Raw genomic sequence first — 17,454 nt, 5'->3', positions numbered from 1 at the left:
CATCAATAGTGGGCCACGGGAGGCCGGCGCCAACCCCATCCAGATCAGCGGCGGCGGCGGCCGGACGCGGAAGCACTGCTCCAAGCGCGGCGAGAGCTCGGGGGCACGTAGCTGTCGTTGCTCGTCTAAGGAGTCTCGTAGAGCTCAGGAGAGCTGCTGGACTCCTAGGGGCTACTGCTGCTGGAGTGGTCGCGAGCGGAGCGCGCGTCAGCCTCACGCTCCTCTCCGGAGCAGCACTCCAGGCGGCGGCCCTCGACGTCGAAGACCTTGAAGAAGAGCATGGAGACGCCGTCGTACTCAAGATGGATCGCGAGGGCGCCCCTCGCGCGGCAGACCCGCGCGATCTCGCCCAGCCGCGGGTCATGAAGATCTTGCCGGAGGGGACTGCTTTGATCTCCGCTCCAGTCGCAGGAGCGCCACAGTTGGCGTGCTGCAACTAGGGCCCGGGAGGCCCCCTCGGTGACATCACGTCGCAGAATAACCACGGGAAGCGGATCCAAGAGCTTGGTGGCATCGGCGCCCACAACACCAGATCACGTGAGGAGTCCGCTGCATGGATTTCGGGGGCGATGGCGCGCGTCGCCATGGCGCGGTGACCCCGAGCGCGGCGCCGGCGGCGCTGCTCGTCGCCCCGCCCTCCTAAGCCCTCGGCTTGGGCGTACAGGGGTAGTGGGTAACCTAGAGGAGGCCGCTCGCACCAAGGCCTCGCCGCTTCTTCGCGGCGGTGGATCGACCTCTTCTTCGGTGGGAGTTGCTCTGGGACATCCCGGGGGGCTTTCCCCTTTTCTTCAACGGATAACCTTCTGATAGGTGCCATTGGTGGCACGACGAGCAATGAAGCGAGGAAGAAGAAGCTAGGAGTGGAGTGAGGAAGAAGAAGCAGCAAGCAAGGAAGAGATGGGCGACGGGGGCTCCGCCCCTTCCCATTTATAGCAAAAGAAGGCCAACCGGCACCTCCCACGACCGCAGGTAATGATGGTTTCCCTTGCATGTCGCAGGGACTCGTCAAGTCCTGTAGTCGCCGAGGCAGCATGGGGAAGCGGAGATGCCCACGACCAATCAACCGCCACGGTCAACCAAGGCCGTAGGCTTTGGGGGCCCACGACGCTCCGTGCTTGGCCCTTGGCTTTGCCGCGAAGCCAAGCCTGAGCACAGCTTGGGCCCGGGGGCTACTGTCGGTGTCCTGGGAACGGGGGTCCCCAGACTTGCCTGCCTGCGGCCCGCTGCATGGCTGAGCCAGCAGGCTGTACAGCCCATCTTCACCAACAAGGCACCCAATACCCTCGCGAGGGGCCAAGCCTCGCGAGGCGGGCGACACGAGACCCCCTCCGGGGTGGCCTAGTCAGGCAGGCTCACGAGGAGAGGAGATATCAAGGCAAGGATAACCTGACGAGGCTGTCGTGACGTGAGCCATGACGATCGACACCAGGCGGGCGCCAAGTGGATGCCAGTGCGCGCGGCGTCCTTGTTTCCTCTTTGATGCTAAGGAAACTAGCGCAGGCGAGGAGTACCGAGGCATCAGGCAAAGGTTGCCATTTTGGTGCAACAAGACCAAGACCAGAAGGATGGCAAGACGGAGGTCATCATGGAGCCCAAGATGGCATCACCACCAGAGCCTTTCGGAGGCGCAGACCACCTTTCGTCAGGATGGCTTGTACTAGCTGTCCCCCTTTAAATTAGCCCGCCATTGTTGGCTCCCTTCCCGCTCAATATTTGGGAAGAGGACCAGGGCCTCTATAAGTAGGGCTAGCCACCACCATAGAAAGAGAGGCGGGGATGAGAGGACGGCTTCTTAGATCACTCTCTCACCCGCACAAGTTAGCCACGCACAAGAACACCTCAACCTCAGGAGGCTGTTCTTCCCCTTGTATTGTTCATCATCATCCCAAGAGGCAATCCAACACCACCACACTGGAGTAGGGTGTTACACCACAACGGTGGCCCGAACCAGTATAAATCCTGTGTCTTTCTGTGTTGCGAGTTTGTCGAGTTCGTCCGCGAGATCTTAGCGAGCTAGGGCGTAGATCGGTAGGAGGGAAAGACTTCGCGCACACCCCAGTGTTTGAACCTTAAGGGTTTGCTGGAACCCCACATCCGACACCGAGGATGTTACCAAGAAGAAGGTCTTCCCTTTATCTTTGAAGGGAAAGGCATTGACATGGTTTAGGCTATGTGATGATATGGGATCATGGAACTACAACCGATTGAAATTGGAATTTCATTAGAAAAGTTTTATCCTATGCATCTTGTTCATCATGATCGTAATTATATATATAATTTTTGGCCTCACGAAGGAGAAAGCATCACTCAAGCTTGGGGGAGGCTTAAGTCAATGTTATATTCATGCCCCAATAATGAGCTCTCAAGAGAAATTATTATTCAAAATTTTTATGCTCGGCTTTCTCTCGATAATCGCTCCATGCTTGATACTTCTTGTACTGGCTCTTTTATGATGAATACTGTTGAATTCAAATGGTATTTATTGGAAAGAGTTAAATGCAACTCTGAAGACTGGATCTTGACGAAGGTAAGGAGTCAGGTATGACACGTAAGTTTGATTGTGTTAAATCTTTTATGGATACCGATGCTTTCCGTGAATTTAGCACTAAATATGGACTTCACTCTAAGATAGTAGCTTCTTTCTATGAATCTTTTGCTACTCATGTTGTCTCCCTAAGGAGAAGTGGTTTAAATATAATCCTCCCATTGAATTAAAAGTAGTTGCACCTATTAAAGTTGAAGAAACTACTATCACTTATAATGATTCTGTTGTTCCTACTACTTATATTGAGAAACCACCTTTCCCTGTTAGAATAAAGGATCATGCTAAAGCTTCAACTGTTGTTCGTAAGAGTAATACTAGAACACCTACTCCCTCTGAGAAAATTAAAGTTGAACCTAGTGTTGCTATGGTTAAAGATCTCTTAGCCGGTAATATTGATGGGCATGTTATTTACTTTTGTGATGAATCTGCTAGAATTGCCAGACCCGATACTAAAACAAAACATAGACCTATTGTGGGCATTCCTATTATTTCAGTTAAAATAGGAGATCACTGCTATCATGGCTTATGTGATATGGGTGCTAGTTCAAGTGCAATACGCCATTCCTTATACAAAGAAATTATGCATGATATTGCACCTGCTGAGATAGAGGAAATTGATGTTACAATTAAGCTTGCTAATAGAGACACTATTTCACCAACTGGGATTGTTAGAGATGTTGAATTCTTGTGTGGGAAAGTTAAATACCCTGCTGATTTTCTTGTTCTTGGTTCCCCACAAGATAACTTTTGTCCCATTATATTTGGTAGACCCTTCTCGAATACTGTTAATGCTAAGATAGACTGCAATAAGGATATTGTTTCTGTTGGTTTAGGGGATATGTCTCATGAATTTAACTTTGCTAAATTTCATAAACAACCCCATGATAAAGAATTGCCTAGTAAAGATGAAATTACTGGTCTTGCTTCTATTGCCATGCCTCCTAATGATCCTTTAGAACAATATTTGCTAGACCATGAAAATGATATGTTTATGAATGAAAGAAGGGAAATAGATGAAGTATTCTTTAAACAGGGAACTATTTTTAAACACAACTTGCCTGTTTAAATCCTAGGGGATCCTCCTCCACCCAAGGGTGATCCCGTGTTTGAGCTTAAACCTTTGCCTGATACTCTTAAAATATGCTTATCTTGATGAGAAAGAGATTTATCCTATTATTATTAGTGCTAACCTTTCAGAGCATGAAGAAAAGAAATTATTGAAAACTCTGAAGAAGCACCGTGCTGCTATTGGATATACTCTTGATGATCTTAAGGGCATTAGTCCCACTCTATGGCAGCACAAGATAAAATTGGAGAAAGACGCGAAACCGGTTGTTGATCACCAATGACAGTTTAATCCTAAGATGAAAGACGTGGTAAGAAAAGAAATACTAAAGCTTCTTGAGGCAGGTATAATTTATCTCGTTGCTGATAGTCAGTGGGTAAGTCATGTCCATTGTGTCCCTAAGAAGGGAGGTATTACTGTTGTTCCTAATGATAAAGATGAATTGATTCCACAAAGAATTGTTACAGGTTATAGAATGGTAATTGATTTCCGCAAATTAAATAAAGCTACTAAAAAGGATCATTACCCTTTACCATTAATTGATCAAATGCTAGAAAGATTATCCAAACATACATATTTTTGCTTTCTAGATGGTTATTCCGGTTTCTCTCAAATACCCGTGTCAAAATGGGATCAAGAAAAGACAACTTTTACTTGCCCTTTCGGTACCTTTGCTTATAGACGTTTGCCTTTTGGCTTATGCAATGCAAATCCTACCTTTCAAAGATGTATGACTGCTATATTCTCTAACTTTTGTGAAAATATTGTTGAGGTTTTCATGGATGATTTCTCCGTATATGGAACTTCTTTTGATGATTGCTTAAGCAACCTTGATCAAGTTTTGCAGAGATGTGAAGAAACTAATCTTGTCTTGAATTGGGATAAGTGCCAATTTATGGTTAAGGAAGGTATTGTCTTCGGGCATAAAATTTATGAAAGAGGTACTGAGGTTGATAAAGCTAAGGTTGATGCTATTGAAAAGATGCCGTGTCCTAAGGACATCAAAGGTATAAGAAGTTTCCTTGGTCACGCCGGTTTTTATAGGAGGTTCATTAAGGACTTCTCTAAAATTTCTTGGCCTCTGACTAATCTCTTACAAAAAGATGTTCCTTTTGTCTTTGATGATGATTGTGTAGAAGCATTTGAAATACTTAAGAAAGCTTTGATTTTTGCACCTATTGTTCAGCCTCCTGATTGGAATTTACCATTTGAAATCATGTGTGATGCTAGTGATAATGCTGTAGGGGCTGTTCTAGGACAAAGAGTTGATAAGAAATTAAATGTTATCCAATATGCTAGTAAGACTCTAGACAGTGCTCAAATAAATTATGCTACTACTGAAAAAGAATTTTTAGCAGTTGTATTTGCTTGTGATAAGTTCAGACCTTATATTGTTGATTCTAAAGTAACTGTTCACACTGATCATGCTGCTATTAAATATCTTACGGGAAAGAAAGATGCTAAACCTAGACTTATTAGATGGGTTCTCTTGCTACAAGAATTTGATTTGCATATTATTGATAGAAAGGGAGCTGAGAACCCCGTTGGAGACAACTTGTCTAGGTTAGAGAATGTTCTTGATGACCCACTACCTATTGATGATAGCTTTCCTGATGAACAACTAGCTATCATAAATGCTTCTCGTACTGCTCCATGGTATGTTGATAGTGCTAATTATATTGTTGCTAAATTTATACCACCTAGTTTCACATACCAACAAAATAAAAAGTTCTTCTATGATTTAAGACATTACTTTTGGGATGATCCACACCTTTATAAAGAAGGAGTAGATGATGTTATTAAACGTTGTGTACCTGGGCATGAATAGGAACAAATCCTACGCAAGTGTCACTCTGAGGCTCATGGAGGACACCATGCTGGAGATAGAACTGCACATAAGGTATTGCAATCCGGTTTTTATTGGCCTACTCTCTTCAAGGATGCCCGTAAGTTTGTCTTGTCTTGTGATGAATGTCAAAGAATTGGTAATATTAGTAGACGTCAAGAAATGCCTATGAATTATTTACTTGTTATTGAACCATTTGATGTTTGTGGTTTTGATTATATGGGACCGTTTCCTTCCTCTAATGGGTATACACACATTTTAGTTGCTGTTGATTACTTTACTAAGTGGGTAGAAGCTATTCCAACTAGTAGCGCTGATCATAACACCTCTATTAAGATGCTTAAAGAAGTTATTTTTCCAAGGTTTGGAGTCCCTAGATATCTTATGACTAATGGTGGTTCACATTTTATTCATGGTGCTTTTCGTAAAATGCTTGCTAAGTATGATGTTAATCATAGAATTGCATCTCCATACCACCCACAATCTAGTGGTCAAGTAGAATTGAGTAATAAAGAGCTTAAATTAATTTTGCAAAAGACTTTTAATAGATCTAGAAAGAATTGGTCCAAGAAATTTGATGATGCATTATGGGCTTATAGAACTGCATATAAAATTCCTATGGTTATGTCTCCGTATAAAATGGTTTATGGTAAAGCATGTCACTTACCTCTCGAACTAGAACATAAGGCATATTGGGCCATTAAAGAGCTCAATTATGATTTCAAACTTACTGGTGAGAAGAGGTTATTTGACATTACCTCACTTGATGAATGGAGAACTTTAACACCCACAACGCGGCTATATCTCCCACGTGTCGGGGCACGACTTAGAGGCATAGCCGCATGGTAGGTTTGTCGCAAGAGGGGTAATATTCACACAATCCCATGTACTGAATAAGAAAGGGATAAAGAGTTGGCTTACAATCGCTACTTCACACAAATACAAGTTAAAACATACATCATCCATATTACAATCAAGGTCCGACTACAGAACCAAAAATAAAAGAAGAAAACCCCAAATGCTAGATCCCGATCGTCCCAACTGGGCTCCACTACTGATCAATAGGAAACGAAACAACACAACGAACAAGATCTTCTTCGAGCTCCCACTTGAGCTGGGTTGCGTCACCTGTACTGGTATCATCGGCACCTGCAACTGTTTGGAAGTATCTGTGAGTCACGAGGACTCAGGAATCTCACACCCGCGAGATCAAGACTATTTAAGCTTATGGGTAGGAGAAGGTAGTGAGGTGGAGCTGCAGCAAACACTAAGCATATATGGTGGCTAACATACACAAAGGAGAGCGAGAAGAGAAGCAACGCAACGGTCGAGAAGCTAGAAGTGATCAGGAAGTGATCCTGAAACTACTCACGTTCAAGCATAAAACAAGACCGTGTTCACTTCCCGGACTCCGCCAGAAAGAGACCATCACGACTACACACGCAGTTGATTCATTTTAATTAAGTTAAATGTCAAGTTCTCTACAATCGGACATTAACAAATTCCCATCCGCCACATAACCGCAGACACGACTTTCAAAAGTTTATAACTTGCAGGGGTGTCCCAACTTAGCCCATCACAAGCTCTCACGGTCAACGAAGGATATTCCTTCTCCCGGGAAGACCTGATTAGTCTCAGAATCCCGGTTACAAGACATTTCGACAATGGTAAAGCAAGACCAGCAAAGCCACCTGATGTTCCGACAATCCCGATAGGAGTCGCACGTATCTCATTCTCAAGGAAACACCAGATGAGACTAGCTACGAGTAAAACCAACCCTCAAGTTTCCCCGAGGTGGCCCCGCAGACAGCTCGGTTCGGACCAACACTTAGAGATGCACTGGCCCGGGGGGGATTGAAATAAAGATGACCCTCGGGTTGGCCGACCCAAGGGAAAGGTATAGTTTGTTAGGAAAATGTAAAACCAAGGTTGGGCCTTGCTGGAGGAGTTTTATTCAAAGCGAACTATCAAGGGGTTCCCATAACACCCAACTGCGTAAGGGACACAAAATCAAGGAACATAACACCGGTATGACGGAAACTAGGGCGGCAAGAGTGGAACAAAACACCAGGCATAAGGCCGAGCCTTCCACCCTTTACCAAGTATATAGAAGCATTAATTACAAAAGAGATATTGTGATATCCCAACATATCCATGTTCCAACATGGAACAAACTTCAGCTTCACCTGCAACTAGCAACGCTATAAGAGGGGCTGAGCAAAAGCGGTAGCATAGCCAAACAAAGGTTTGCTAGGAAGGTGGTTTAGAGGCTTGACATGGCAATATGGGAGGCATGATATAAAAAGTGGTAGGTAGCGGGACATAGTGATAGAACAAACAACTAGCAAGCAAAGATAGAAGTGATTTCGAGGGTATGGTCATCTTGCCTGAGATCCCGCAAGGAAGAGTGATGCATGTCCAGTTTAATGATACATGGCATGGCATGGCAAAGTGCACAAGCAATACTACAAATTAAGTGGAGCTCAATATGCAACGAGTTGCATATTGACGCAACACCACATTCAATCATTTAGTTCACTCTCGTTTATGTACCCAACAATATTAAATGTTGTTAAACATGGCAAGAGGTGAAGCATATGAAAACCACCTATCTAGGCAAGTTTAAATGAGGCCGGAACAACAAGCAAACAAGTCCGGAAAATCCTCATGTGCATATTTTAGATTTGGTATTGTTCTTCCCTAAACCATATTTTATTGTTGTTAAACATGCAAACTAAGTACATCATTTTAATCTATGCATTTTTCTACCCCATTTACATATAAAGTTTATTAAGTTTGGAGCTACGGTTATTTAGTTATGAATTAAATCATTTTAACATGGCATTTAAGCAAATTAAAACAAACAGCAAGTTAAACATTCCAAACATGCATGAAAGTTGGATATTGTGAAACTAGATGAAATTCTAGTCATTTTTTCATATATAAATCATTTTAATCCGATGCACGATTGTGGATTAAATGCATGAAGTCTAGGAACTATTCTGCAAAACTGAAATTCCTTGGAAAATAGCTAAATCACAGATCCTAAAAAAACCTACACGGGCCGGATCTGGAACAGGGCCAAATAGAGCAAGCACTAGGGCAGCTCACCCATGGGCTTCGGCCCATTTGTGAGGTCGGAGGCTATGGCTGGCTGTCTTCGGTTGGGCCTTGCTATGGGATGCGGTCCACGCGGGCACGATGAGGCCGGCTCTTGGGGAAAACAGACTGGGCCTTGGCAGCGGCCTAGCGAGGCGATGGGTGAACACGCGGTCAACGCGGCTGAGATGAGCGGGCAAGGCAAGGGAGCGGATCTCGGCGGCGGCACGCCGAATGGAGGTCGATGGAGACGGTTCCAGCAATGGCGATGCAGTTGGTGTGGCCCTGGCTACAGGGACTAGGCGGCAGGAATGACTGGATCCGGGCAAGGGCATCGGGGACGGATGGATCTTGCCGGAGACGAGGCCATGAGCGGCGGCGAGCCCCTGCACCAAAAGACAGCAGCAACAGCAGGGGTTCACAACCAGGAGCGCGAGGAGGAACGGAGGACCGGCTCGAGCAGCAAGATGGACCTGAGGAGGCGGGGAGAAGGTGACTGCGGGCACGGTACTGCTCCGGTGTCTGACGAGGTCGAGGTCGAGGCCGCGGAGTAACGGCGGCAGGGTGGCGAGGGTCTGGATCGGGAGCTCCTCTCCCGATCTGTAGCTTGGGTGCGACGCAGTTTGCGGGGAGCGACGCGGTCGGGCCAGGGCGGGCCTCCCGCGGGCTTCGCAGGGCCGCGGCGGAGGGGAGCGGGCAAGGCCACATGGCAAGCAGGGAGAGGTGGAGGGCGAGGCTGGTGGAGGCGCTGGCCTGCAGGGAGGCGACAAGTGGCGGCGGGGTAGCGGTGGGACGCAGATTTCGAGGTGGCGGCGCCGTATCCGAGGAAGGAGGGTTAGGGGGTTAGGGTTTAGACTAGGAATGCCCAAATTTGGAAGGGAGGGTGCTTAAATAGGGTAGGGGGTCAAGGGCTAGGGGAACTAGTCCGCTTTCGGATCATTTGATCTCGATCGGACGTTCCGAAATGACTAGGTAGTGTAGGTGGGCTAAAGGGCTATGCAGATGAGTTGGAGTGAGAGGAAAGAGGATGAATGCAGCCCGACGACTATTTCCGGAGACCGAAAACGTCCAACGATAGACCGACTGTACTGCCGCTATAGTTAACCAATGGGGCGTCAAATGGACTCTGAATGCGATGAAACTTGGCTGGCGACCTACTGACAACATAATAACACCGCATGCCAACTTTTAACCCATTACGAGAACATTTTCCGACCACTTATAAAATAATATTTCGGACACGCCGCGGGCGCGTGCAAGTGTGGTTGGGCTCAGAACGGACAATAGACGGAACTGGGGAACCCGGACGGATGCAAGTTTTGAAAACATGATGACGCAATGCACATGATGACATGGCAAGATGTAACACGCAAGGGAATGACATGGCAACGACGGCAAATAAATGGAAGACACCTGGCATAACGGTCTCGGGGCATTACAACACTCCAGCACTACAAGAGGATCTCATCCCGAGATCTAGGATGGCACCAGAGGGAAGCGGAAAAGGAAGAGGAGAGGTAAAACTAAGTTGCTTCTTTGACAAATGAGTGAAACCAAAGAACCTTGAGAGATTGAACAAATTGAAAGGAAGAATGCCACGACGATGAACAAATTTGAAAAGACTCCGTTAGAAAAGAGGAACAAGGAACATTACTAGAACCTTGTAGGTTGAAAGACATAAGAAAATGGTTACAATGGACAAGAAGTACATGCAAGCACTCCGGTTGAAACGAGATGTACAAGGAACGATAAGGATCAAATATGACAACACTTCGGTTGGAAATGGAAGACAATAATATGGACTTGGCAAAATGAAAGCACTTGGATGAGACTCCGGTTAGACGAAGAATGATGGCCACAACACTCTGGTTAAAATGAGATAGAGAAGGGAAAAGAATGATATAATTTGGACAACACTCTGACTGTAAATGGAAGGAATTGAACATGATCTTGACAAGATGAGAGGATACTTGAAAAGAGGACATGACACTCCGGTTGAATGGATTAGCAAAGGAAAGAATATGGTCTTCACAATCCGAGATGAAGAGTGAAGAGAGCAACATCACTATGCCTCCGGAAGAAATGAAAAAATGGAATGGAATGAGCGGAGGGAAACAAGATCTTGAGAGAGCACGCTTACAACAAATGCTAGAACGGAGTTGTTGGATTATCAACAACGAAAGGAGAAGCTTGATGTGGGCTTATGGAAAACATCTCGAAATCTTGAGGTGAAAATTCTGCCACTAACGAAAAACAATAGATTGGACTGATATCAACAAGGAGACGAGAAACTTATTTCACCAGGAGGATAAATGAAGAACTTGGGTCATTTACAAGCACCATAAGTAGCAACGACCCTTAGGGAGAGCTTTAGGTGAAATATAACCCAAGATAACTCCAACGAAGAGATTGATGGATCGAGAAGAGCTCATGCTCAAAGAAATTGATGGGTTTAACTATCTCATTCTTGACAACTATTGAATCATGACACACGAAGGGAAATTGTCAAGAGTGACATAACACCACCTCAAAAGATAAGATAGAAAGAATTGCACTTTGGAATGCAAGATGAAGAATGCTTGAACTCCTCTGAAAAGAATCTTGATGAACACTTCGAGAAGGAATTAAATCCTTTATGAACCATCATGTAGAGCCTTCATGAAGAACTCCGGTAACAAAGTGATGATAAAAAGAAAGAGAAGTTGAAAACACAAGGTGAAGCCTTGTAATTATTTAGATGGATCTTCATGATGATATAATTGAGAGAGCTTGGAACTCTGGGAAAAGAAAACATGAAGCATCTCGAACCGAGAAAAGTGACATTGAAAGTGCGTTATATCGACTAGAGGGGGGGTGAATAGGCGAATTTAGGAAAGTCTTCAAAACGTGGAAGTTATGAAGACAAACAGTAGAGATATGCCTATTACTATGCAGCGGAAGTTAGACTACACTAGGCAAGCCATGGTCAAGTATCAACAGAGTGAAAGCACAGTGACAAATAGCTGTAGTGTAATAAGGATCAGGTAGGAAGATACTATGAAGCCAAACAGATCATACACTCACGTTGTGAAGACAAAAGATAGAACAGACAAGCAATGACTTCACAATGAGTGATCAGTAAGTAAAAGGAAGTGAAGATGAAACCAGTGACTCGTTGAAGACAATGATGTGTTGGACCAGTTCCAGTTGCTGTGACAACTGTACGTCTGGTTGGAGCGGCTAGGTATTTAAACCTTAGGACACACAGTCCCGGACACCCAGTCCTGAACACGCAGCTCAGGACACCAAGTCCTCACCGTATTCTCCTTGAGCTAAGGTCACATAGTCCTCGCCCAATCACTCTGGTAAGTCTTCAAGGTAGACTCCCAAACCTTCACAGACTTCGTTCACTGGCAATCCACAATGTCTCTTGGATGCTCTGAACGCGACGCCTAACCGTCTGGAGGATGCACAGTCCTCAAGTGTAATAAGTCTTCAGATCACACAGACAAGAAGACTTAAGTGATGCCCGATGTTCTCTGGCTCTGGGTGGTTAGGGCTTTATCCTCGCAAGGAATTCTCTCTCTCAAAGGCTTCGAGGCTCTCAAACGACAAAAGCCGTGCACTGAAATCTGAGCAGCCAACCGTTTATGGTTGTAGGGGGTGGGCTATTTATAGCCACTTGGCAACCCGACCTGATTTGTCCGAAATGACCTTGGGTCACTAAGGAACTGACACGTGTCTCAACGGTCAGATTTCAAACTCTCATGGCAACTTTACTTGGGCTACAAGCAAAGCTGACTTGTCCAGCTCTGGACAAGATTCGCTCTCATTGTCTTCACTCGAGACATAGGTTTTTGGTTTAGGCATCACTTCAGTCATTCTAACTGGTTCTCCTGGACCCCACTTAACAGTACGGTGGTTCCTATGACTCAACACAAAAGAAAAAGAACTACGAAAGATCTAAGTCTTCGAGCTCCATAGGCTTCATAACGTGTCTTCTTTTGTCATAGTCTTCAATGTGAATATCTTCATATACCACCTTTGACTTCAATGTCTTCATACACTTTTAGGGGTCATCTCTGGTAGTAAAACCGAATCAATGAGGGACTTCTACCTGTGTTATCCTGCAATTCTCACAAACACATTAGTCCCTCAACTAGGTTTGTCGTCAATACTCCAAAACCAACTAGGGGTGGCACTAGATGCACTTACAATCTCCCCCTATTTGGTGATTGATGACAAACTAGTTGAAGTTTTCAACGGGGAATATAGTCTGTGAAATTGTAAAGGATAAGGAATTGTCTTCATAAGTTGCAAGGGCTCCCACTGAAGATGTGCATACAAGTTAATTTGCTTTTGGAATGCAAATGCACATGGCAGGTTGTACTTGTGGAGATCCACTTCAGCTTATGATGACAATCCACTATGCATGTGAAGATATATGAAGATAATGACATGCATAATGGAGAATGGACGTCTGCAGAATGAGATAAGTGCGGAATTTATCGTCGCACATGCGGAATTTATCTTCGCAAAACAGGGTGGCAAACAAGTAGCAGACGACCATCTGGTTTAAGTGCTACAACTCATAAGAACCAAATGTAAATCAAGAGTTGTAAGCACGAAGCAAAATATAACAAAACATAAAGAACCCGCCCATATGGACCCACCCCTTTTGTCAGCAAGGACCAAAAAGGTTTGAAGACATAGAGTGTCTACTCGTTTCCAGTAGCAGTAGGGTTGTTGGAGGTGTTTGGCAGTGCAGAAGAGCTTGGAGGTGCTGAAGCAGGTGGCGGTGAGGTAGCATCGTCTTCTTCATCAATGATTCTGGCAGTGACTGTGGCAGCTGAGGAAGAAAACTCAGAGTCTTCAAGAGATGGAGTGCTTCGCATCACAGCCCTTCTAGGAGGTGTGGTGTCAAACTTGAATCGCTCAGTGAAGCCATCCTCTTCAAGTTCAGCTTCAGTACATATCATTGATAGCCCTTTCCATGTGCGGCGACAGGTTTCATGTGCAATGAATGCATTCTTGGTGGCAAGATTTCGGATGCGATTTACATCCACCAAGAGGCTTTTCATCTGTCTCTTCAACCAGTCATGATGCCTATCCTGCTTTTGATGAAGGGCCACAAGAAGCTCTCGGTCGTTGAGAACACGAGTGCGCTTCTTGAGTCTTGAAGCAGTAGCACTATCAGTGGCTTCAGTTGAAGCAGGGTGTGGTGCATGTGTAGTGCCAGCCAAAGGATACACCCTGGAGATGGCTTCAACACCTTCATCATTCTGAGTGAAGCTCTGGTGTTCTGCATTATGAAGACTCAAAGGTTGCTTGGCAGGCTCAGGATATATAGCTTCAGCAGAGGTATCCACATCTAGCAAGAAGATCCGATGGTTGCGGGCTGAGGGCTGATATGAGATCGCAGAGTGAAGCTTGATCAGTCTCATTACCCAAGGAGCATAGTACTTTAAACCAAATAGATCTGAGCCTGATGCAGCTAGTTGGCGTATGAAGAAGTCCTGTGCGTTGAAGCATTTGCCATGAAGGATAGAAAATATCAGAGTCTTCATTGCACCCTCGATCTTGGCATTTGGAGAGTGCCCTTCGATAGGCCAGAGAGTCCGCCGGATAATGTGATAGAAGGTTCTGGGCAGGTACTCAAAGTCTTCAACAAAGAACTCTGTTGGATAAGGAGCATCGTGGGGCAATGGCTTCATCATGGAGAGCATCTGACTCATATTTGGTTCAGGCCTCTGGAATATGCTCTCAAGAGCGTCAGTGTGTAGTGGACAGCCTTCCTCGAAGAGTTCGCCAGGAGTGGGCAGGCCTGTGAGCTCAATGATATCGAATGCATTGGCTTCGTGATGGACATTTCCGGTCATCCACTCTAGGCCCAAGTCTTCGGATCTCTGTTGTATCCTTTGATGTGTAGGGTGGCATAGAATTGCAACAGAAGCTCTTCATTCCAGTGCTCTTCATCAGTTACAAACTGCAGCAGACCCACTTGCTTGAAGCAATCCATCGCTTCCTCTAAACAGGGCAGACCAGCAATGGCTTCAACATCAAGGCGCTTGTGCGGAAGATGCGACCTTGGTTGTATAGGATGCATGAATAGCAGCTGCGCTGAGGATAGCTCCAGAACCTATCTAATGAAATCCTTTCCCTTGAATAGGGGTTCTTGGAGCTGTTGAAGAATGTATTATCTGCCTTGAAGCTATTGATGTTAAAGGATCGAGGTGCTGATGCAGGACCTGGGAACCTCGGCAGCCATGGGACTGGCTTCTGGACATGAGGCCTGTGCTCAACATGGTAATCAAATTGAGGACCTGCAGCAGACTCAGGAACATAAGTGTCTGGATCAGTAGCTTTGCTGTCTTCTGAAGCTTTTGGTGGGGAGGGCTCCACATTGGCTTCAGTGTTGGTTGTGGCAGCCTCAATATTTTCAGCCTCCACTTGACTAGCTGGAGGGTCAGACTTAGGCACGTTCTCCTGGAGAACTGCTTCATGGTGTAGCGGGGGAGTAGGATCTTGTGGTACTTCTTCATTTTCTTCGGCTGATGCAGCCGGAATGTCTTTAGCATAGACTTGAGGCCTTGGACCTTTGCGAAGCCTGCAGAATGCAGACGATGCCTGTGGGGTTGGAGTGGGCTGGGTCTCATTGTCTTCTTCCTCTTGAGGGCGATCCGCCCATGACGCATCTTGTGCAATTGGCGTCAGAGGACGACCAATGCTGATGAGTTCGCTTTGTTCATACTGAGGAAGGGCTGCATCATCTTGTACATTGTCCTGATGACCAATGTCTTCAGCAGCAATGGGGTCGGCTACTGGTATGTCTTCAGCTTCAGGAGCCTCTGTGGAAGCAGGCTCATGAACTGTCAGTTGTCATTCTGCGTTGGGGTGAACCACAGAAATAGGTTCAACAATCAAGGGCTCTGTGGGAGCAGCCCGAGATTTCTTGATCTTTCGCTTCTTCTTGCTGGGGGCAGTAGGAGAGGCTTCAGAGCTTTTCCTCTTCCTGGCTTCAGCCTCAGCAGTTCTTGTCTTCTTGAGCTCTGAAGCTGTTGACCGGCTCTTTGGCTTCGAGCCAGTCGTTGCAGTTGGGAAGACAATTGGAACTGCTTCTTGCCTAGGTGCCTCTGGTTTAGCCATAGCAGGCTTCTTCTTCTTCTTCGCGGCCATCTTGGGGTCGATGCCAGGACACTCAAGTGCCTTGCGCTTCTCAGCCTCATTGTAGGCTTGTACACATCTTTCAGCCAGAGACTTCATCCGCTCACGTGAACCCTGAGCTTCTGCACGCTTCTTCAGAAAATTTTCCTTTAGCTCATGCAACATGGTCTTGAAGCTCTTCACTTCTTGCACGCTGAGCTTGGCCATATTCTTCTTGAACTGAGCCTTTTCATGATCAATTTTCTGCTTCAGTTCAACAATGCGTTCGGCAATTCCAAGTTCTGAAGCAATAGCGCCTTGGAAGGCGACGCTGAGGCCAACGGGCAGCTGCAGATCTTCGAAGCTGATGTTTGGTGTGGCAAACCATTCGTCGATGAAGTTGTGGATGATGGCAACATCAAAGAGAGGCAAATTGTTGAAGATTTCAGCTTCTTCTTTGCTCTTGATGAGCTGCTCGAGAGCGTCATCTCCAAGATCTTCATCACTTGACAGATCAATGGCTTCGCTGCGCAGAATGGCAGCAGCTGTGAGCTCTTTGCTGGTGTTGGGGAACGCAGTAATTTCAAAAAATTCCGACACACACGCAAGATCATGGTGATGCATAGCAACGAGAGGGGAGAGTGTTGTCTACGTACCCTCGTAGACCGACTGCGGAAGCGTTGACGCAACGTAGAGGAAGTAGTCGTACGTCTTCCCGATCCGACCGATCCAAGCACCGTTACTCCGGCACCTCCGAGTTCTTAGCACACGTACAGCTCGATGACGCTCCCCGGGCTCCGATCCAGCAAAGCTTCAGGGATGAGTTCCGTCAGCACAATGGCGTGGTGACGATGATGATGTTCTACCGACGCAGGGCTTCGCCTACGCACTACAATGGTATGACCGAGGTGGAATATGGTGGAGGGGGGCACCGCACACGGCTAAGGAATGATCACAAGGATCAACTTGTGTGTCTAGAGGTGCCCCCTGCCTCCGTATATAAAGGAGCCAAGGGGGAGGGGGCCGCCGGCCAGGAGGAGGGCGCAGGAGGAGTCCTACTCCTACCGGGAGTAGGACTCCCCCCCAATCCTAGTTGGACTCGGATTCCCCGAGGGGGAAAGAGAGAGAGGGGGCCGACCACCTCTCCTAGTCCTAATAGGAATAGGGGAGGGGGGAGGCGCGCGGCCACCTTGGGCTGCCCCTTTCTCCTTTCCACTAAAGCCCACTAAGGCCCATATAGTTCCCGGGGGGTTCCGGTAACCTCCCGGTACTCCGGTAAAATCCCGATTTTACCCGGAACACTTCCGATATCCAAACATAGGCTTCCAATATATCAATCTTTATGTCTCGACCATTTCGAGACTCCTCGTCATGTCCATGATCACATCCGGGACTCCGAACAATCTTCGGTACATCAAAATGCATAAACTCATAATAACTGTCATCGTAACGTTAAGTGTGTGGACCGTACGGTTCGAGAACAATGTAGACATGACCGAGACACGTCTCCAGTCAATAACCAATAGCGGGACCTGGATGCCCATATTGGCTCCTACATATTCTACGAAGATCTTTATTGGTCAGACCGCATAACAACATACCTTGTTCCCTTTGTCATCGGTATGTTACTTGCCCGAGATTCGATCGTCGGTATCCAATACCTAGTTCAATCTCGTTACTGGCAAGTCTCTTTACTCGTTCCGTAATACATCATCCCGCAACTAACTCATTAGTTGCAATGCTTGCAAGGCTTATGTGATGTGCATTACCGAGAGG

Source organism: Triticum urartu, chromosome 2 (assembly GCF_003073215.2).
Source record: "Triticum urartu cultivar G1812 chromosome 2, Tu2.1, whole genome shotgun sequence".
In the NCBI taxonomy this organism is placed as follows: domain Eukaryota; kingdom Viridiplantae; phylum Streptophyta; class Magnoliopsida; order Poales; family Poaceae; genus Triticum; species Triticum urartu.
Note: the sequence above shows the minus strand (reverse complement) of the source record.